Source organism: Xenopus laevis, chromosome 7L (genome assembly GCF_017654675.1).
Source record: "Xenopus laevis strain J_2021 chromosome 7L, Xenopus_laevis_v10.1, whole genome shotgun sequence".
In the NCBI taxonomy this organism is placed as follows: Eukaryota; Metazoa; Chordata; class Amphibia; order Anura; family Pipidae; genus Xenopus; species Xenopus laevis.
The window spans coordinates 109444251-109466449 of record NC_054383.1 but is presented as its reverse complement, the minus strand read 5'-3'; the positions used below and the strand labels follow the sequence as shown (position 1 = coordinate 109466449).

At 41.0% G+C, this 22199-nt stretch overlaps 1 protein-coding gene across 2 annotated transcripts in view; it reads right to left on the bottom strand.

The window, feature by feature from the left end:
• The window catches only part of syt5.L (synaptotagmin 5 L homeolog), a 129674-nt gene extending 107923 nt beyond the window's left edge, over positions 1 to 21751 (bottom strand). The window contains exon 1 of one of the 2 annotated variants that reach the window (XM_018226228.2): positions 21195 to 21751. The gene's annotated coding sequence lies outside the window, so the exon portion shown is untranslated. The remainder of the gene's footprint in view (positions 1 to 21194) is intronic. The other variant, XM_041569490.1, reaches the window with a different exon arrangement.
• Between the last annotated feature and the right edge of the window lie 448 nt (positions 21752 to 22199).

The following is a 22199-nucleotide window of genomic DNA, read 5'->3' as shown; positions in this document are numbered from 1 at the left end:
AAGAAACATATCTCAAATTCTGAAGAACAGGCCCAATGGCATTTATCTGACTGACCAACAGACTAAATGTGCTTGGACCACTATGAAGTACTGCAGGTTCATGTATTAAAGTTTTGGAGAATCACTTACAAATATTTAAAGGAGAAGGAAAGCTACGGAGGCATTTTATTGTCAATAGTTTAGCCACAATAATGCAAGCTAGAATGCTATATTTATTCTGTAGAATGCTTAACCATACCTGAGTAAACAGCCCTAGAAGTTCTATCTGCATGTTTAGGATAGCAGCTGCCATATTAGCTTGGTGTGACATCCTGCCTGAGTCTCTTCCTCCTCACTCATAGCTCTGGGCTCAGATTACAGCAAGGAAGGGGGGGAAGAGGAGCAAACTGAGCATGCTCACGCCCGGGGCAAGGAGGTTTAAGAGGAAAACAGAAAGTCTGACAGAAGCCCATGTGTACACAATAGAAGGAAAGAAATGCAGTGTTTCTTTTGACGGAGGACTCAGAGCAGCATTACCTTGAGGGTTTACTGGCATATTTAGGTGGACCTTTCTGGTAAGCAGGCCTGGACTGGCAATCTGTGGGTTCTGGCAAATGCCAGAGGGGCTGCTATAAGGTCCCATAGAAAGTCACTATCTAGTGAGCTGGTTGGGGCTGTTTGGGCCTCTGTGTACCAGTCACTACATACAATATATTAAAATGGAACACATTGTGCAACAAACTCCTTCCAATGCAGACTTCCAAGAGAACCTACAAGGGAAGGTGAGGGAGCCAGAAAGAGGAAACAAGTTAGACATTATTAGGGAAAACTTTACCAACTGAACCCAACAAAGCCAGACAAAACCAGTGCCATGAAAACATTCACAAGAGTAGTAAGTATAAAGGCCATGGCCAGTGGTGGAATAGAGATCAGCCAGGTCAACCAGGCCGAATGTTAAAGAAGTGGCTCAGCTATAAGTTAACTTTTAGTATGTTGTAGAATGGCCAATTCTAAGCAACTTTTTCAGTTGGTCTTCGTTATTTATTTTATTTCAAATGGGGGTCACTGACCCCATCTAAAAAAAACAAATGCTACTTTTTATTATTTATCTTTCTATTCAGATCCTTTCGTATTCATATTCCAGTCTCTGATTCAAATCAGCTAAAAATAAAAGCTAAATAACTAAAAGCCCACAAATAATAAAATATGAAATCAAATTGCAAATTTTCTCAGAATATCACTCTCTACACATCATAATAAAAGTTAACTCAAAGGTGAATAACCCCTTAAGTACCACACGTCAAACCTACAAGGCAGACACAAACAAATATCAATGAACTTGATGAGCAACGGGACCCATGAGAAAACTAAGGGCAAAACCAGGAACAGAACTCCAGACAAACCATTTCAGGGATGAGAAGACAATTAGAAGCAAGAAGAAATACAGGACAGGAATGCACATCGAATATCATATCGGGAATCTCATATAAAATAAAACTCTACTGTATAACTGGCAAGGGAGAAGATCTAGAGCAGTTATCTCCAACCAATGACTTGCAAGCTACATGCTGCTCAGGAAGGCCTTCGATTTTGCTCCCAATGTCTTTAAAGCAGGTGCTTATTTTTGAATTCTTGGCTTGGAGGCAAGTTTTGGTTGTATAAAAACCTGGTGTATTGCCAAACAGAACCTCCTGTAGGCTGCCAGTCCATATTTGGGTAAAATGGAGTCTATGGGAGAAAGCCATTCCATATAATGTATATATATATATATATATATATATATATATATATATATATATATATATATATATATATATATATAGGCCAGTTTAAAAACGAAATTCAGGTACTAGCAGACTGCCTTCTTGGTCAAGTGGTAAAATGAGATGGACAGAATGACAAAGACAGATGTTTGGTATACCTAGTTGTACAATACACTAGTGGTACAGCCCAATTCACCGTGCCATTCCCTTTTATTAGGGGTTGGTGCGGTGTTATCATGCATCCACGGGTACATGGGACCAACCCCCCATGTGTTGCCCCCCACAGACACCTGTTCCTATGAGGCACGATTGTTTGCTTGTTCCCGAGGCTTCCAGCACGGCTGCCGGTGCATGCCTACATAACTGTGCAAAGAAGTAAGTATGCCTCTTCAGTGTAATTAAGTTGAAGGGTTTGGCAAAGTACCAGGGTCAAAGAGAGGAGCTGTAAATAGGCACATAATAGCAAATCAAGTCCTTAAAATAATATGCACACCTTCTCACGTCACCATCAGCTAAAATGTTCTTTGTCTCACAGTGCCCATTTGCTGGCATTTATCAAACAAGGGCTTTTGACAGAAACACAGTGATGAGAATATATTTGCTTTCAAGAGGACCTGTTCCCAGATTTTGCTGTCACTTCCGCTGAAACAGTTCTTTATGGAATAAAAGAATTCACATTAATAGAACCCCACTGCCGAGCATTCATTCACTTACTGTGATAATAGTCACTGCAGAACAATAGGAGAAATTACATTTTCACCAACCTTGCCAGGTGAGTGAGGTCTGGCTGACACTGGACTAAACACGCCCTTTTCTCTTCACCCACCAGCATCATCAGCTAGGATTGCACTGACTAATCCACCAACAGAATAAATTAGCAAAACGCTTAAAGCGAAAGTCTTTATAACACTGTGCTTTTCGTCTATTTAATTTCCCTGAAATTGACAGTAATGACAAGTTTATTCAGTATCTTGATCACCAGTGTCCATTTTATACATTCCTTGCACATTTACCTTAATGAATGAAATATGGGAGTGCATTTTGTGTATGTATATTATTATCTACATAGCTCCACTTGTATAAGCAGCACTGTACAATAAACAGTGCTTTATTAAAGGGTTGGTTCACCGTTAACTTTTAGTGTGTTATAAAATGGCTAATTCTAAGCAACTTTTCAATTGATCTTCATTTTTTCTTTTATATCGTTTTTGAATTATTGGCCTTCTTCTTCTGACTCTTTCCAGCTCTGAAATGAGGTCACTGACCCCATCTAAAAAACAAATGCTCTGTAAGGCTACAAATGTATTGTTATTGCTACTTTTCATTACTCATCTTTCTATTCAGGCCTCTCCTATTCATACTCCAGTCTCTTATTCAAATCAATGGTTGCATGGTTGCTAGGGTCATTTGGACCCTAGCGATCAGACTTGCGGAAATTGCAAACTGGAGAGCTGCTGAATAAAAAGCTTAATAATGCAAAAACCTCAAATAACATAAAATGAAAATCAATTGCAATTTGTCTCAGAAAATCACTCTCTACATCATACTAAAAGTTAATTTGAACATGAACAACCCTTGTCCTGACCCTCTACTGCAGATCAGAAACCCTTCTCCCACTCATCTCTCTGCAACTGCCACCCAGGCCCGGACTGGCAATCTGTGGGTTCTGGCAAATGCCAGAGGGGCTGCTATAAGGTCCCATTGAAAGTCAGTTTTTAGTGGGCTGTTTGGGCCTCTATGTGGGCTGAGTGGGCCTCTGTGTACCTCAAATGCAAGGGCCTAATTTAATTCTCAGTCCGGACCTACTGCCACCCTAGGCACCAGCACACTGGGGGCTGTATAAAAAAGCACAGCAACAATAAATATAACATACATAATAAGAGAGAGGACATCTTTGAAAGAAGTCACCCTCCCAATCATACTTAACTGTCACTGATATAACCACTAATGAAGTGACTAATGAAGTGATAACAGAACAATCTCATTTGTAACCCAATCAATTTAAGGGCAGAGACACACGATCAGATTTGGGGAATAGAATGTAAATCACCAGCGGGATGGCAATCGGTACGTTTCTTTTTCCGAAGTCGCCTCACGAGGAAACTTTGGACGACTTAGGAAAACAAAGCTCTCCGAGCTCATTCCAAAGTTCTCCAAAGCTCTCCGTAGCTCATTCCACCGGCGAATTCGATTCTAGCCTGCGGGAGGCAGTTCGGGGAGATTAGAGGCCCTAAAGAAGAGGCACTTTATTGCCGGGTGACTAAATCTTCCCTGAATCCGAGCGTGTCTCTGCCCTAATGTTCCCTCCTTCGCTTCTCCTTCTTCCACTCTACTGTATTGGATACCTATCTTTCTTACACTAAGGGGCCGATTCATCAAGGGTCGAATATCGAGGGTTAATTAACCCTCGATATTTGACTGGAAATTAAAATCCTTCGACTTCGAATATCGAAGTTGAAGGATTTTAGCGCAAATAGTGCGATCGAACGATCGAAGGATTATTCATTCGATCGAACGATAAAATCCTTCGAATCGAACGATTAGAAGGATTTAAATCCAATGATCGAAGGAATATCCTTCGATCAAAAAAACGTAGGAAAGCCTATGGGGACCTTCCCGATAGGCTAACATTGAGTTCGGTAGCTTTTAGATGGCGAACTAGGGGGTCGAAGTTTTTTCTTAAAGAGACAGTACTTCGACTATCGACTATTCGAATCCTTCACTCGAAGTTAGTGAATCGGCCCCTATATGTATTGTTTCATACATCCTTGTGGTTATATGTATAGATACAATTTGGCAAAAAAGAAACATTGCGGTATAACCTCCAACCGAATGCTATTTCTAAGTCAGGTATGCCTAAAAGGAAGATTGTGATCTGGAGTAGATCTGGAGTTGGTGATCAGTTTATTACAGAAGAACAACCTTGTAGTACAGGTATGGGACCTGTTATCCAGAATGCTCGGGACCTGGGGTTTTACGGATAACGGATCTTTCTGTAATTTGGGTCTTCATGCCTTAAATCTACTAGAAACTCATGTAAACATTAAATAAACCCAATAGGCTGGTTTTACTTCCAATAAGGATTAATTATATCTTAGTTGGGATCAAGTTCAGGCTACTGTTTTATTATTACAGAGAAAAAGGAAATCATTTTTAAAAATTTGGATTGTTTGGATAAAATGGAGTCTATGGGAGACAGCCATTCTGTAATTCGAAGCTTTCTGGATATTGGATTTCCGGATAAGGGATCCTATACCTGTACAACACTATAGCACCTTTTTGTGTACATCCGATTGATAAGATGTTAAATAAAATGTCCTGGGAAAAGATTTCGTGTTTGTTTTCTATTTTCCAGTGTGTTGCAATGAAGGTCGATTTTCTATGACAGTGGCAGTAGAACCTGCTGCAATAACTTCACTAAAAGTAGATCTCAGGCAACTACAATCTAGGAAACTCTGTTCTAACAAAAATAAATTGACCCTTCCAATAAATAAGGTAGAGTAGGGTTTATTTCCCTGTCCATTTTAGGTTAAGACCAGATCAATGCTCAATGCAGACTTTGTAGACGTTGCAACTGTATTAGATTCTGAAGTCAGCCACTGACTTGCATTTTGTTTGATCTCAGGATGATTCCCATTTAATAATGGGGAAGGCTGCATCAAAACACAGCAACAGGCTGCAAAAATGAGCTTCGACAAATATTTTGTGGGATCCAAGTAAAAAAAGGCACCTTGAATTCATTTCGTACAGCAATTTACTTTGTGAGAGCAGTGGTATTGTTAAGAGATGTTTCATCAGCCGCACTCTCTAAAAGCATTGGGTACAGAATGTGTGTTATTATTTTATGTGATGCCTGTCAAGAGAATCTGCCAGGGCTGGGGCAGTGTGACTTTTTATAGATTACAGGGGATGATTTGAGAGTACCAGCTTTTCAACTGAAGTTATGTCTTGCACTTGGCATGTAAGCAGAGTCCATACCAGTTTATATGTCCAGACCTGTTAGATTATGTGTAGGGTGGAAGAGTTTAGCAGATCAATATGGTGTTAGTAGAGTGCAATGGAGACTAGGGATGCCAGGGGCCCACCAGACAACCTTAGGGCTAGTCCACACGGGGAGATAGCCAGGCGTTTGCGGTCGCGGCGACAAAGCGCCGCGCCAGTCGCCGCGACCGGCGCAGGCGACAGTTTTGTATGGGCGCCTATGTAAAAACGCCTGTGCTAACCACACGAGGCGATGCGCTTTTCAAAAGTCGCCTGAAAATGCCTCGCCAGGCTTTTTCAGGCGACTTTTGAAAAGCGCATCGCCTCGTGTGGTTAGCACAGGCGTTTTTACATAGGCGCCCATACAAAACTGTTGCCTGCGCCGGTCGCGGCGACTGGCGCTGCGCTTTGTCGCCGCGACCGCAAACGCCTGGCTATCTCCCCGTGTGGAATAGCCCTTAAACTGAAACTCCATACATTATTTACTCCTCTCGTCGCTCAATCTCTTTATTCTCCTATGGGATTATGTAATAAAAGGCACTAAGTTTGCCCAGGAGTAGTAACCCAGAATCTACTGGTCACCTGTTAAAATGCAAACATCTTATTGGCTGCTATGGGTTATTGCTCCTGGGCAAACTTAGTGCCTTTTATTACATATGGGGGCTACTCTCTTTTTTAATAAAATTCATCCTTCCATCAATTTCTCCCCATTATTCCCATACTTAAAATGATGGCCATGAAATAGGACAAATGGTTAGGAGTAGGAGGGTCCACTGGCACCTGAGCCCACCAGGATTCTTCCTGGTATCCTGGTGGGCCAGTCAGTAAAGGGCAAGATGGAAATAACTACCATTTATGTTATTGTTGCCCAGTTTGTAGCACCTGATGTTTTTTTGCGATCACTCCAAGCACCAACCTCATTTTCGGTCTTATTCTCTAATTCTACTAATACTAAAAAATACTAATACTAAAAAAATAATAAATATTTCAAAATCATTTGAGTTAAAGAAACTGAGGTTTAACCTTAGAGTTTGAGATGGTTTTTGATAGAGAGGCGTAAGGTCGAGGAATTCTCTCACAAATGTTGTGGTACTGACAAATTAAGCTGAAAGGTATAGATGCCTTTCATCTAGTTAGACAATATAAATATACTTGAATTAAAAGTCTAAATACAGTGTTGATGAAGGGACTGGTTCCATCGCCATTGGGTTCTAGAGTCAGTAGGGAATTTGTCCTGCCCTAGACCAACAAGCTAAGTTTATTTGACTTAAATCTCAACTGAATTGATGCAAGTCTTTCTTTCACCTCGCTTACTAGCAAGGGCTGAACTACAGAGGAAGCAGATCCTACAGCTGCAGGGGGGGCCCAGCCTGAGGTATAGGGGCCCCGTGAGGCCCAATCTCAATAAATATTGGTAAAACAAGTCAACCTCTAGAAATTTTGGGGGCATGAAAAATAATTTGCTGTGGGGCCCAGTAATATCTAGTTACCCCACTGTTTACTAGGCAGCAGTTCAGTTAATGATACATAGGCAGTGTCGGACTGGCCCACAGGGATACCAGGAAAACTCCCGGTGGGCCCAGGTGTCAGTGGGCCTCTTGCTTCAATCCATTTGGCCTATTTCATGGTCATTCCCTATTTCTTTATGGTAAAAAAAGAGGCTTAATAATGGAAGAATAGAGCATAGTATGTAGAGAAAAGAGACTAGGAGAATAAAGAGGTTGAGTGAGGAGAGGAGATATCATAGTTTTGAAAGTGGGCCCTCAGCCTAAGCTTTTCTGGTGGGCCCTTGGCATCCCAGTCCGACACTGTACATAGGGATGCTATATTGCTTTATATGCAGCTTCATTTATTCCTCTCCCCAGCTCTGTGAACTTAGGGTGCCAGCTGTTAGCATCATCAGTTTAAAGGACTCCCTCCTGTATTGCCCAAGAATCTTTCTAAACCTTCTCAGGGGTAAGAAAGGTTCCAGAGCAGTCTGTCTCTATGACCTCAGATTGCTGAAGGTCCCTGGTCAAATCTGATAGCAGAGAAGAGGATCCAGAAGAGCAAAAAAAACCCTGACCAGACTGTGGGGAGATTTAATCAAACGTAAATGTGTGTTGCCTTTAATTTGTGTGAAGCTGTGTCTGCATGTTGTACACCTATTACAGAGACAGTACAGAATTTCTAGCAAATCTAACATATAGGTGCTGGGACTGTCTATAAATAAACATTATAAAAAGGTTAGAACGGAAAAAAATAAAATGTGCAGATATACCATAACACCTTTTCCCCGATTTCTCAAGTGAAATTCAATAATGACAGCCTGGTAATTACATGTGATTGCACCGCACACCTTATTTTATACATGCAAATGAAGGCAAAATTAATTAGGGATTATAGCAAACTCAGGTCTAAGTTTAAATCAAACGTTGGAAAATAAAATACATCTGGAAACAAGCTAACTGGGACCTCTGCATGGATTCTCTTTAATAAGCCTTGGATAACTTTTAAAAATATTTTTCAAGAATACATCTGAGGCCAGTGACATTCACACAGGGCATGTCCCCTGCCGTCAAGAGAGGAGCAGCCACATTCTTCCTCCAATACACTTGAATAGGAAACACAACAGGTACTGTGTATGAGAGATTTCAGCAGCCGTATTCTCTGTCGTTAAATTCTGGCTCAAAAAACTGTTCTGAGTTACTGTAGGTGAGAAATTGCCCCAGGAACTAATCAGGAACCAGCCTTGATCAGATGAGTACAATTTTTGGGAAAATTATTCTATTGAGCTAAGGTTCTGGTAAAGTTAAATATTGCTTTTAGGCAATATCCGCACATTAGTGATGCAGGCAATATCCGCACATTAGATAAACAGGCCCTTGAGTATCGTGGACAGCCTAAGGTATTCTGTGTAATTGTATAGTTTAGCAGCAGTCTGTTACGGATTACAAAACAACACAGGGTTTAATTCAGATATACATATATATTACACAGGATCCAACTCCAGTCTCAGCTAATCTGACAGATTGGATTACAGAGACACTAATCCCAGTGGGACTAAGGTAAAGGCTCTTGTGGAGCTGCATTTTGCCTTAATGAAACACAAATACAGACACGGGGCCTGTTATCCAGAATGCTCTAGACCTGGGGTTTTCCGGATAAGGAATCTTTCTCTAATATGGATCAACATACTGTAAATCAACGAATTTGGTTCAAGTGTGCTCAAAAAATTCACCAGGCTCCTTGCAGCCCCGGGTGCAAGCTGTACCCCCTGCCAGGGCAAACTCGGCATAAATCCAATGAAAACAGCAGCACTCCGGTATTATTGGCAAAAGTGAAAAACTTTACTTACTGCGCATGTGCAGTAGAATGAAAAGCCAAACTGTAACTAAAAAGTCGGCTATTTTGTTCAACTGCGCATGCGTTTGCCCCGGGAAATTTGAAGAAAGAAGAAGACAGAAGAGGATCGATCCATGGTGCTCACTGGTATAACCCCGGGCCGGTACAGTTTTCTGCTGATAGGAGCAGCCGTCCAGGGTTTCAGATAAGTCAATACAATCACTTGGGGTGCATTAACATTTGTTTTCACGGTATATGTAACACTGTTAGAAGTGTTTTGTCACAGCTGTTGGCAGGTAATTGTGTTTGGTTCTTGCCATTTGGGTATGGTCAATAGGGTTCTCTTTACATGCCCAGCGTGGATGCGATGGCTGGCATATGGGGTAACCTATTTGTGGCATGACATGGAAAGTATGGGTTATTTTTTTAGTTAATGGTTTCAGTAAAAGCTGTGGCGGTGTGTCTGCTGCAATGTTAACGTTTCATGACACACAAGCAACTGGCTCCCCACAGTCGTATTCTTTCTTTGCGTAATATGGAAATCAAAGGCAATCAACTAAATAGATGAACATTAAAGACAAAAAGTAACCACATCCCAAAAACAGCCTCTCCTGCCATGGAATTCTACTGTGCACCAGCTGCTGGAAGATTTTGGAGTAGAACATACTCACATGGGCACATAGGGACCCCTCAACTGCCCCTACAGGTTGGACAAGTCAATCAGAGAGACATATATTCTATTAGTTATCTGAGCTCCCGGTAGGGGAGTATCACCTAAGCCAGGTCGCAGAACGACTGTCCTCAAAAAATCCATTTCTTTTTAGCAGATCATGACAATCTCAAGGGAAAGATAATCGGATTGGCAGAGTTAAACTCAGAAAGGCTTCTGTAATTTGCTGTTCCTGACACAGATGGCAGTCTCACAGGCAGCTCAGCAGAGCTTGAAAAGGAATTTGCTTTTAAGTGCCCAAACTTTGCATTCCGTTGTAGAACATGGGAGTTGCTTCAGCATATGTGTGTTTATGGAAAGATTACTGGGAGTTTATAATTTGGGCTGCACAAGCAATTAAGTTTTAACGTCAATAGGAATCATTAACGTGCAGGAAAAACCGTAATGGGCTCGTAACTACTGAAATGAATCCATTCTCAATGTTGTTGAAGCCTCGGGATACTGCTCCGTGCCTGACAGTGAGTCTCATCTCACCATCCAATGCGTCACAGTTATTAAGCAATTCTGATCCCTCACCCCCCCCCCCCACTTACTCCCAGTGCTCAAACTGGGATGGGGAGTTGAGAATACATTGCTTGTGTTTACTATCAACAAGGTTCCCAACTTGCCTCATGGCAGAAGTTGCTTTGTGTGGAGCTATTTCAATATAATACAGGCAGCTTCCAGCTACAAGTCCCATTAAGTTATTCTGGTGCCATGTTACCTTCTACTCCCTATCAACCCCACAGCTTCATTACTTACCCTTTGCCTATATCTTCTGCTCTATTGCCCCTGCTTAGAACTCAAAACAACCTGAAAAAGGAAGGTATTTTCCAAATATAACTCTTGTATATACAGTATATACAGCAAGATGCAAACAGGTCGTATGTGATGCTTATTTGTGAACTTTTGTTATTTAATATACTTTTTTCGCAGATTTTTCAAAAGCGAGTGCTGCCTCCTTCTTGCCTGGATACGTTTTTATGTGGGAAGGAAACGGAACTTCCCCTTTGAGGCTCTGCACCAACAATCACTTATTAAGCTGACATTGAGCGAGTGCTGCTAAATGCTTGTTTTTAAATATATATATTTATATAGATATATATATATAGAGAAAATACGGAACGCACACCTACAACAAAATAAAAGCTTCGGTGCCAGTCTGAAAAAACTAAATAAGCAATGCGAGATGACGGCACACCAAGAAATTACAGCAACAAAATCATTTTGAAGATAAAGAGGAGGTTTATGTTCACATTTAAGTAAACTTTTAGGATGATGTAGAGTATGATATTTTGCAATTGGTTTTAATTTTTTTATAATTTGTAGTTTTTCAGTTATTTAGCGTTTAATTGGCAGCTCTTCTGTTTGCAGTTTCAGCAGTCTGGTTTCTAAGGTCCAAATTACCCTAGCAACCATACACTGATGTGAATAAAAGAATGGAATAGGAAAAGGCCTGAATTGAAAAATGAGTAATAAAAAGTAGCAATAACAATCAATGTGTAGCCTTATAGGACATTTATGTTTTAGATGGGGTCCCCCGGTTTGTATCAGAAGAAGAGGGAAAATAATTACAAAACTATAAAAAAAAAAAAATAATGAAGACCAATTGAGAAGTTGCTTAGAAAAATATATTTTATAACATACTAAAAGTTAACTTAAAGGTGAACCACCTCTTGAAGTGTGTCTAATTTAGCATGACAGTCATGCAGTTTGATTTGTTCTTGCAGGCTTATGCTGCAACAATTGTGATATCAGTAAATTTTACGGTTTCCAAGTATCTGCCTAACAAAATCTTAATTGTCATAGCAAAACTGTATTCTCAGTACATCCCTCCCCTTCCTTTGCACGTCCAGAATGAAGACAAATGTTTTAGCATTATTGACCCTTGTGGATAAAAGTACAGATGATGTATTAACAGTTAGGTATATCCCCAACAACAGCCTCTAGTTGGTGAGGGTTGCTGCACTTCTCCATTGCCAGGGGCCCCAACATATCTAATTCCAGGGTCCCCCTCTTACCTTATTCCTTGTATCTTACCGAGAGACACGCCATGTAGTTACCACAGGCTGAATTATATTACCGACAATGTTTTTTTTGTCCCTCTGAGGACATTAGACTGCAGTTTCCTCTAATTTGATTGGGAAGATCCTTCTGCTTTAATTGACATTGAAAATCTATCAGAAGGGATTCTATTAGATGGGATTTGATTAAATTACAACATTTCCAATGTATTCTGACCTGCCCTGCAGCTCTAATTCAATAGCAAAGACTGATGCCACATGGCATGTATGTGCCTGTTTGCTGTGGAGCAAGTTCTTGGGCATATTATACTTCTAGTCCTTTTATGTCAATATTTAGCAGGGAGAAAGCAATAAAAAAACTTGTCACTATCCCATAGTCTAGGCTATAGGTGTAGATTAGGGTGCTACTAGTTAAAGGAAAAAGAAATGGTTAAGGACAAGGGATGGTAAAATCACTTAGGGATTTCAAGTTGTTAGGCACTTCCCTATTTGTTTATCTGTTAACCCAGGCTGAAGTTCCTCATCTTCAAAAAATACGCCCATCTGGGGTAGTTCTTGATGAGCATCAAGTTTACCAGTAGATGGCTATAGTGGAAGCAGACCCCCGCAGTCCAGACCCCCACTGTTGCCCGGACCCTCTATAGTTACACCACTTGTACTGCGCATGCTTCCTATAGAATTCGGAAAGGGGAAACCGGGAGAAGAAAGAAAATTACAGGACATCAGAAACCCTAGGCTGGTGAGTATTTTGAGGAAGAGGAGCACTAATGCTAAAAAGGAAGCAGAAGCCTGCTGCCCAGGCCCCGGACGGTGTCTGCTTCCTCTATAGTTACACCACTGACGTGGCATTTTACAACATCCCCTCTGGCATTTCCAAGTGAGTAACCCATTCTTTGTCCTTAATTATATCTTACACCTATAGGACATTGTTGCATTGCCAATTTACCTTAGTTTTTAAATGAAAATTTGGAATTGGTCATTATGTTTCATTCTTAGCAGTTCCTGAATTACTATGCTTTTTTGTTCTGCAGATCCCTAGGAACAAATTCACTAACCTCCGGAAATTTGCCAGCGACGCTTCGCTCACATCCAGGGCCGCCATCAGAAATCGCGGGGCCTCATGCGAACAAATTTCCTGGACCCCTAGGCTGTGGTTATGGTTCCCACATGTTAATAAAAAAATATTGGTGGTCAGGGCCCCCCCATTGAAAAAAACATTTGTGGTCACAGCCCCCCATTAAAAAATATTGGTGGCTAGGGCCCCGCATTGGGAAAAAATTTGTGGCCAGCCCCCCTCACATTATAAGAAAATTGGTGGCCAGGGCCCCCCTTAAACGTCCATGTAAAAAAACTTGCCCCCCCAGAAGTCTAAAAAAAAATTGGTGCCCAGGGCCCCACCACACAACAGGGACCACAAAGGGTTACCTTTAGGGGGGCCCTGCCATGTTGCACTTACTTCATTAGTGTGGCCCACCTGCTGTCAGTGAGCTGCCAACTACAAAAGGGAGGAGGGGAGCATAGGTGACTACATCTTCTTCCAGTAACAGCATTTTCTTCCCTTATTGGTCACAGAATTTCAAGTCCTGGTTAAGTCCCCCCCCCCTGATGGCTGCCCTGCTCACATCGCCACACTTCGTCAGGCGAATAATTCGGCAAGAAAAGCAAAGTTGCTCTAGCGTTGGCTAATTTGCATACGGTGGGAAGTTAAATTTCAATGGACGTATATGTTGCAGCAAATACATTACACTACACAAGCCCAGGGAACCTTAATAAAAGAAAATAGAATTGTTATATTGCCCTACACATGAGCCCAGTGTATAGTTTATGTGCCATATATAAGGAAATGTAGGGGGGAAGCCGGGTACCCTAAAAAAAATTTACCATCTTTTGCAGCCTATCACCCTGAAAAACTGAAAAGTCGCCAGCGTTTTTTGGGACTTTGAGGAACTTCTATCTACTCTATTGCACTTTGCCTGGTCTGAGGTGGCAAAGGCAAGTCTGGCGCAAGAGGTAACGTTCAGTAAAATCCGCATCTTAGTGAATTTGCCTAGTTACGTCTATTTGCCAAAGCGAAATTTCGCCTGGAGTAAGAGTGCGAAGTAGCGCTAGAGTCTATCTCCTTCGGTAGCGAAGTTATGCCAGTGCCGGTTAGTCCCAAAATGACGTCACGCTGGCGAAATTTCACCAGCGTTAGTCACTTTGCCCTTTAGTAAATTTGCCCCCTAGTTTCAGAAACCATTCCATGCTCTTTAGGGCCACACCTACTCTAGCAAGCAGTTAATGAAAGGGGCAGCTGCCATCGGGTTCGGACTGAGAATTAAAATAGTCTCTGGCATTTCAGGTACACAGAGGCCCAAACAGCCCCCACCAGCCCACTAAATACTGACTTTCTATGGCACCTTATAGCAGCCCCTCTGGCATTTGCCAGAACCCACAGATTGCCAGTCCGGGCCTGGCTGCCATACTGAAATATGGGAGTTCGGAATAGAAAGGTAGGCAATCAAATATAATTTATAATAAAAATCTAACCTGGGTTTTATCTGGTTTGTGACTGCCAGGGACATAGCTAATAAGGAAAAGAGTTATATTCAGATAGCATTTATATTGGTTTATTATAATACATTCCAGAAAAAAGATAATCAGTTGCCAGTGGAATGTTTAATTAATGTATTTCATAAAAATATATTTTTTCTCTCACCCCCAGTGAGATTTTGTCCGGCTGAAAACAACTCACTCATACTTTGAATCACAGATTAATGCTGGCAAGTTTGGCAAGGTTAGTGGATCTCTGATCCATTTGATTACCCGTGCTCTGGGTCAAATCTGGATTGTTTTCCCTGGGGCCTACATGCATATTGTGTCCTCCTGCGGGTCTATGGAGACCTGTGAGATGGCCACATCAACGCACCTCATTTAATGGGATTTTCATACATGCCCAGTAGACCTATGGCTGATCTTCAGTTGGGCAGGCAATCAGGACCCGGTAAGGTAAGTTGGAATCAGTAACACTTTATATCAGGGATGCCCAGCCTGTGGTCTCCAGTTGTTTCTGAATTACATGAATGTGACCCATTGTGGAATTCTGGGAGCTTTCCAATACCTGGAGACCGTCTTGTTGGAATCAGTAACACTTTATATCAGGGATGCCCAGCCTGTGGTCTCCAGTTGTTGCTGAATTACATGAATGTGACCCATTGTGGAATTCTGGGAGCTTACCAATACCTGGAGACCATCTTGTTTCAATAAATGGTTCCTAAGGAAGGTATTGTAATCATGGCCCATCCTCACCACTAAAGGCAGCTCTGGCTGGGAGTTTTAGTTTGGCAACAATGGAATTGAAAGTCATGGTGCCAATTACAGAGACATATGTCATGTAATGACTTCTAGTATCCTCAGCCTCCCTTTGTAGTTTTCAGTTGACAATTGGTAGACAACACGTTTGGTGCCATCTAACGGGCAACATGGTTCTCAACTGTAATGTCATGAAAGGACAAGATTTATGAATTGTACAGCCCACGTCTTTGATTTTGACTCAGGGACAACCGTTCCTTGCCCATTTATTATCATTATCATTAAACAAGCTGCCCCTATTTCTTTCTCTCTCCATCCTTCTTTTCAAATCTCTGCAGCTGAACCTCAACACCATCCTCGCTCCAGACCAGACTGTCATTGTGATTTCAACAGTTTATGTTGCCAGGCAACCAAATCCCTCCTTTGAACCTCGCCTTACAGATGTGTCCATGGTAACAATCAAACCACCTGTTCTCCTGTCAAGATATCGCTAAATCCTGTAGTGTGTTGAGAACACGTGTGTCGGGCATGAGAACTGAGATGATACGAAACACAACGGGAAATGATATTCAGAAATATCTGAATTATTACATATTATTACTGGTCAGGAGTTAAAGGGGCACTGAAATTATAATACAAATGTTTTGAAAACAATGTTATGAGGCAATAAGCCTGATGCCTACATCTCCATATATAAGATGTTATGTAGTAACAGGTACAAAGTTTGCACTAAGTCTACTAACCCCTAGCAACAAATTAGCATTTAGCATTTACTGGTCTACTATTTGCATTTAAAGATCTGAAGCTGTGCGTTAATAGACTGGGTTTCTCCTCATCTTATTACACAGAGTATGACATTTCAGAGTAAATCCACAAAGTTAATGTTAAAGAAATGAATTAATTCCTGTAAAATCAAGATTTGGGGACTTCATAGTTTACACAAGAGCACATAGAGATACCGTAGCAAAGATACTGTATCTCAAGCGTTGATAATACAGTCAATGAACCTGTATATTATATATGGAAACAAGACGCCCCATTTACTAAGTGCAGGGCAGGGTTGCAAAATTAAAACATGGGTGCTTAGCACCCATGGGCACAAGCCTTTCCACTTCAGAATGGAGGACAGAGACCTAAGCCTTTTCTGTGAATGTAGTGCTGCTTGTATTTAAGAGTCCTGAATTTATGAAGGGCAGGCTGGTGCAGTAGGTAGAGTCGGACCGACCTGCCAGAGTACTAGAGGATCTCTCAGGGGGCCCCGTCTGGGTACTCCCATAGGCAGACCTCTAGTACAGAGCCAAATGGTATAGATGTTATATAGACTGGGTCATTTATATAACCTCTATTTCTATAAGGCACTATCTCTTCTCATCATTTTGAGAAAGAGCACTGGATGTCTCTCTCTATGGTAGGCCCAAGGAGGCCCAGTCTAACACCAGGGCACCACCTTGGACACTGTGGTCTAAATAATGGAGGAGACAGGGGGTGCATCTATTACTAGGAGATTTGCAAAAGGGGTTGAGGGAGTTACAATGCTGCCATCAGAATGGAATAGCTTGACATGCAACCTAATGAGGGTCAAGGGGCACAAAATGCTTACCTGCTGCCTATGGTAGGTTTTAGGTACAGGGCTATGTTGTTCCCACAATGCTGAACTTTGCAAGGTGCACTTTACAGGCTGCACAAAGCCCATGGGCTTTGTTTTAAATAGATGGTCCTAAGGGGCAAAATATTGAGCCCTATAGAGCTTCAGCACTTGTACCCATGCAATCTCTTAATAACACGTGACAGATAATAACCAACACCATTTAAGTCTGTATACAAAGGAATATTAAAGGAAAAGCTAAGGGTTGACTGATATGGCATTCTTTAATCTAATGTCTGTGATTTAAACATCATTAGCATTATATTTGTAAATATTTCTTTCCAGTGCTTCCAGGATGTTATTACATCTTTCTTCCACTTTCTCTATCTCTCTCTTTTGTAACAGCACCACCTGCATCAGCTTGGGATCTGCCATTAGATTTTCCCCTAATAAAGAACCGACACTGCATTTCCCTTGGCGGTCTGTTATATTATTCATGGAAACACATTGTTTCCATGAGGATCCATAGTGAAGAGGGGAAGCCGTTAGTCGGCAGGAGCAGACATTCACACAAAGCGATCAGATCGCTCATTATCACACTGGGGGATTCAGATGCTTCACAACACTGAATCCGTCTGGTCCCTCTGTTAAGTAGCAGTGTCTGTAAAGCAGGCACATAAGGGGACTTTTCATTAGTCATATCTGTTAGCTTGGAATCTGCCTTCTGCTGGATATCTCATGGGAGCCATGGTAACCAATCAGATAAGTCTTTTATCTTCCTGCAGTATCCACCATGAACTCGCAAGCAGCCAAGTGCACATCAGTTCCGTACAACAGCATGCCAGCCAAAAACACAACCAAGCTCATGAAGTTGAGTTCATTTACCCCAGACAGAGAGAAAGAGAAGAAACAGATCATGGGTTAACTTAGGCAAGTGGTATATTATCCAGAAACACGTTATCCAGAAAGCTCTGATTTACAAAAAGGCGGCCTTCCATAGATTCCATTTTATCCAAATAATTCAAATGTTTAAAAATGATTTCCTTTTTCTCTGTAATAATAAAACAATTACTTTGTAGTTGATACCAACTAAGATATAATTAATCCTTATTGGAAGCAAAACCAGTCTATTGGGTTTAATTAATATTTATATATGGGTATCTAGTAGTCTTAAGGTATGAAGATCCATATTACAGAAAGATCCATTATCCGGAAAACTCCAGGTCCCGAGAATTTTGCACAACAGATCCCGTACCTGTACAAGCAAAATGTATCTGATAATAAAGTATTGTACACGTAAACACAATACATACTATTAAACCTCAAGGGGCATAATTGGGAGTTACCAGTCTACCATCAATATTTTTGGGTATTTGATCCCCTAAAATATCTTTACACAGATTTAAAGAAATTACAAATCAATCAGGCATCCACTTTATCTTCCTATACTCCTGGACCATCCAGTGTCTAATGGGTCTGCTGTCTTGTATATTAACACCTGCAAGTGACACTTTACACATACACATGCAAACCCTAATACAGGTTTTTCCACCATCAAATTCCCATATCGTCATTGAGAGTTACAATTATTCCAACATTTTTGTCAGGGATCATGCTACATAGATGCACTGAACTAGTCACGTGCTCTGTATAGTACAGGATAATGGGTACGATGCTTAAGGTGATGTGTTTTTTCTTGCAGAAATTTGCATGCTGAATTCATTATAGTACAGTTACCCTCTCCACTCACAGTCTAGTCCAGGAGACCCCCACTCTTCATTAAGTAGTACTCACTAGCAAAGATCTAACCATTTGGAGAGTCATCCATGACACTATAGGGCTCATTTACAAATCAAGTTCAAAGAACGTGGAGCAAATTGCACGTGTAATTTGTCATGTTTTGTTTAATCCCAATGTATTATTTCTCAGAATTGCAGCATAATTGGCAGCTCCTGCTAAGTAGTGTGCACAATAACTTGCTTTTGATTTACCAGTGTGAATGATAGTAAATTGCGTACTACTTACATTTCCATTTTTATACCAATGGAGTGACAATTGCTTCTTTTCTTATACGGCAAAGCTTTGTGCTCTAGAAATGGCTTTAGAGTGAGGTGTTTGGGTCCAATTTAGTTAGACACGTAGGTACAATGAAACAGCATCTCTTAAATGCAGATGCTAATCCAGGGCTGTCTTGCATCTGTGCACCCTGTACTTTTTACCTTGAATGTATTGAAATAAATATCGTTTTGTGAATAGTATCTGAATGGGTGCAATTCTTCACTAAGTTTTGTGCTTTGCACTACAGCATTAAAACATGAGCCCTTATAATTTAGCTTGAAATGAAGCATGCCCCATAGCCTATACTGTGTCTTGTCCTGTATGTCCATCAGCAATATGAACTATGGCTGCCAGCATTTTGGCAGTTCAAAAGCTAAATGGTTCACATTAACAGGAGAGAAATGGGTTAACCTGGGATGGTGGCACCTCTTGCCCATCAGAAGTTAATTATAGCTCAGGACAAAAACTACAGCCCTGCTTTAGCAGCATCTGTCTGTTTGGATACTGGGATGGGAGTAGCAGTTCCACAACTATTAGTAGACCACAGCTTAGACATCCTGATCTGTGCAAATGTTTTTTGTTGTTCTGGTCTTTACCATCCAAATCATATTGATTTTTAACCCCCTGCTCGTGTCTAAGCGTAGTAGACGTAGGTAAGCATTGAATTGGGGAGGCAGCGTCAATTCTGCCCTTAAGGTGGAAACTTTGTTGCCTCCTTCTTGACAGTTTTAAACCCATAAAAGAAGAAGCAGCTATTGTGCCTGTTTAGGAACCTGTTGCAAGACCTGCGATGACCAGTAACAGCATTACATTACATATTTTCTGTTTTAATCTCTTATCTGCTATGAGTTTCACATGTAAAATAAGCATCTTTACTGCCACAACTATGGCTTTCTCCTTTCTGCTGAGCCAATTCAAATCTCAGCTTTATATTATCCACCTGCTGCCATCCTGCCTAGTCTAGCTGTAATTATATATATACTGTATATGTGTGTGTGTGTGTGTTTATCCCAGAAGTAACTCCCAGAATGATGCACACCTGTGTATACACAACTACGTGTTTGTACTGCCATAGACGGTGCTAGTCATATATTCCCTGAGCTGTAGCACATGATCACAGCTACCAACTGCATCGCCTGCTGGACGTAAGCAACAGAGTAATTGCGGTCGTTATGACAGCATTCGTTAACCGACAGTAACAGGTTAAAATGTTTCCATTTTTACCCTGCCTTATTAGGCTGACCGTTATATTATATATACACAGTACTGTGCAAACCAGAATTCTCAGTCAGGTTAAAGTGTTAACCCATCAGAAAGACAACAAAATGTACATATTTCTTGCAATATATAGCGAGGTGCTGCTTAACAGACCCCCAGTTTCTATTTACAAACACAAAAGCTAGCGCATTCCTGAGAATCTTCAATAGCCGCTCTTCGAATATGCCAATCAGGGACTTGTGTTTCTATGTGTTGCATGCCCTGCTAACTTCATGGAACAGAAGCCATTCTTAATAGGAATAGTACAATGGTGCAAACCTATTTAATCCGAGGGCAAACACCTATATTTTGTGCTAGAGAAAGGTCTGTCCTTTCATTCTCTATTCATTGGTTTGTAAAGATGCCTTTAAATATTCAGCTAGGGTGCTTAGATCTATAAAGGATTAACTCAACTAAAAGCACATAGTGTGAGGACTTGACTACTGTCACAAGCAAATGTCAGTGTATTCCTAGAAAGGTCACCAAATTCAGTAACACCATTTAAAGTCAGTAGGTGATCATTTAGTTTCAGAGAGGAAAAAAAGGGCACCAGGCATCCAGAGAGAAAACATACTGGGCTCATTAATATTAATACATTTTCCATCCATTTTCATAATCATTAAACTACACATGGGGCGCAACATACTGTGATGTCATAAAACAACAAACTTTGAAAACCTTGCTCCCCCCTTTAAACTCTTTCGACAAGGGATAGAATGAGGAAAGCAATGACTTCTAACTAACAGTGAATGATATGATCATTTGAATTGATAGTGGTAAATATATACTTACTGCCCTATCGTTATGATGGTGGTATTGAAGAGAATAAGGGAACAAGGCAACAGGTTGCTTTTGTACATATAAGCTGTATACATCTAAATCCACTATTAAACATGTTATACGAAAGTTTGCAGGTAGACCATAGACTGTTATTGTATACATGTGAATAATTCTAGGACACACCCAGCATAACAAAATCATATAGTAACTGTATAGTCACACTGCCATATTGGCTTCATCATAAATGAGGGTTTATACAGTAATCACCATAGATCCCCTATCAGCCAGAGAGCCACATAATCCTATTTAATTGATTCTTATCCCTGTACATTTTCATTTCACAAAGAAGATGCTGTTGAACAATGAATCGCAAAGACATTTAAAACAAAGTACATTGGTTTCTTATTATTCTTCGTAAAGAAACTCTTTAATTGCTGTCTTACCTTGTGTTCTTAGCTCTAACTTCTTTCCTCCTTTTTGTAGATGAAGCAGGCAATCAAAGTGAGGCAAAGAAGAAGGGATGTGAAAGTGGCCCCCAACTGGGTTTAACAGGCGCTGTCCTTGGTACTCCTTCCCAATCGGTTCCCGTACAGTAGGTTTTGCCTTTGTGTTGCTGGAGGGAGCTGTCCACAGCTCACGGTGCTGAATTTCTCAGTGAGTTGTTTGGCTAAGGTGGAGCCCCAGCGAGGCTGACAGAGGTGGAGACAAACACATTTTCAGCCAGGGATCTTCTTTATTATAGGGAATCTTCCATCTGTCTCCCAGAGGCAGGGTGGCAGAAATGAATAGAACCTTTCAAACAGCCTCACACTGACTGTTGCTGTCAACTTCCCCACCTCCCCATGTGATTGCTATGGAAGAGTCCACCTTCAGTTAAGATCCATGCCACATTTCCATTAAATGTAACTGAGATCAGATTGATAATCACAGCTTTGCTCTCCTGCGTTCCCTTTTGACAGATTCCCCAGTTAATACAAAGACAAGCAACCTGTTATCTCATTGTTCAGAGAGAGAGAGGTAACTACCGGAGAGGAAATAGACTTATAATTGATATGTATATACGGCACTATTGGATGAAAAAAGGATTTCTGCAAAAGGAAAACTGAACAGTTGGATTCCCTTCTTGATATGCCATTTAACATGCTATTAATAAATTATATTCACTGTACATTGCAATTAGAAGGAGGAATAGACTACAGACTTCCTCACAATTAGAGAAGTGACACATAAATTATAATGGAAAGGCTGCCCAAATTCAGAGCAGCGGGAAAGGGAGATCCTCCCATTTCCACAGTAAGAATAGATAATAGATAGCACAAGATAGTAATTACTTCTTCTAAAGCCAGTCTCTCTACTCTGGAGCAAATGTGATGTAATGAAAATAGATGTGCTAACCTGTTCCCCGGTGGCCAGTGATGGGATTGTCTATTCTTGTATGCAGGCGACCC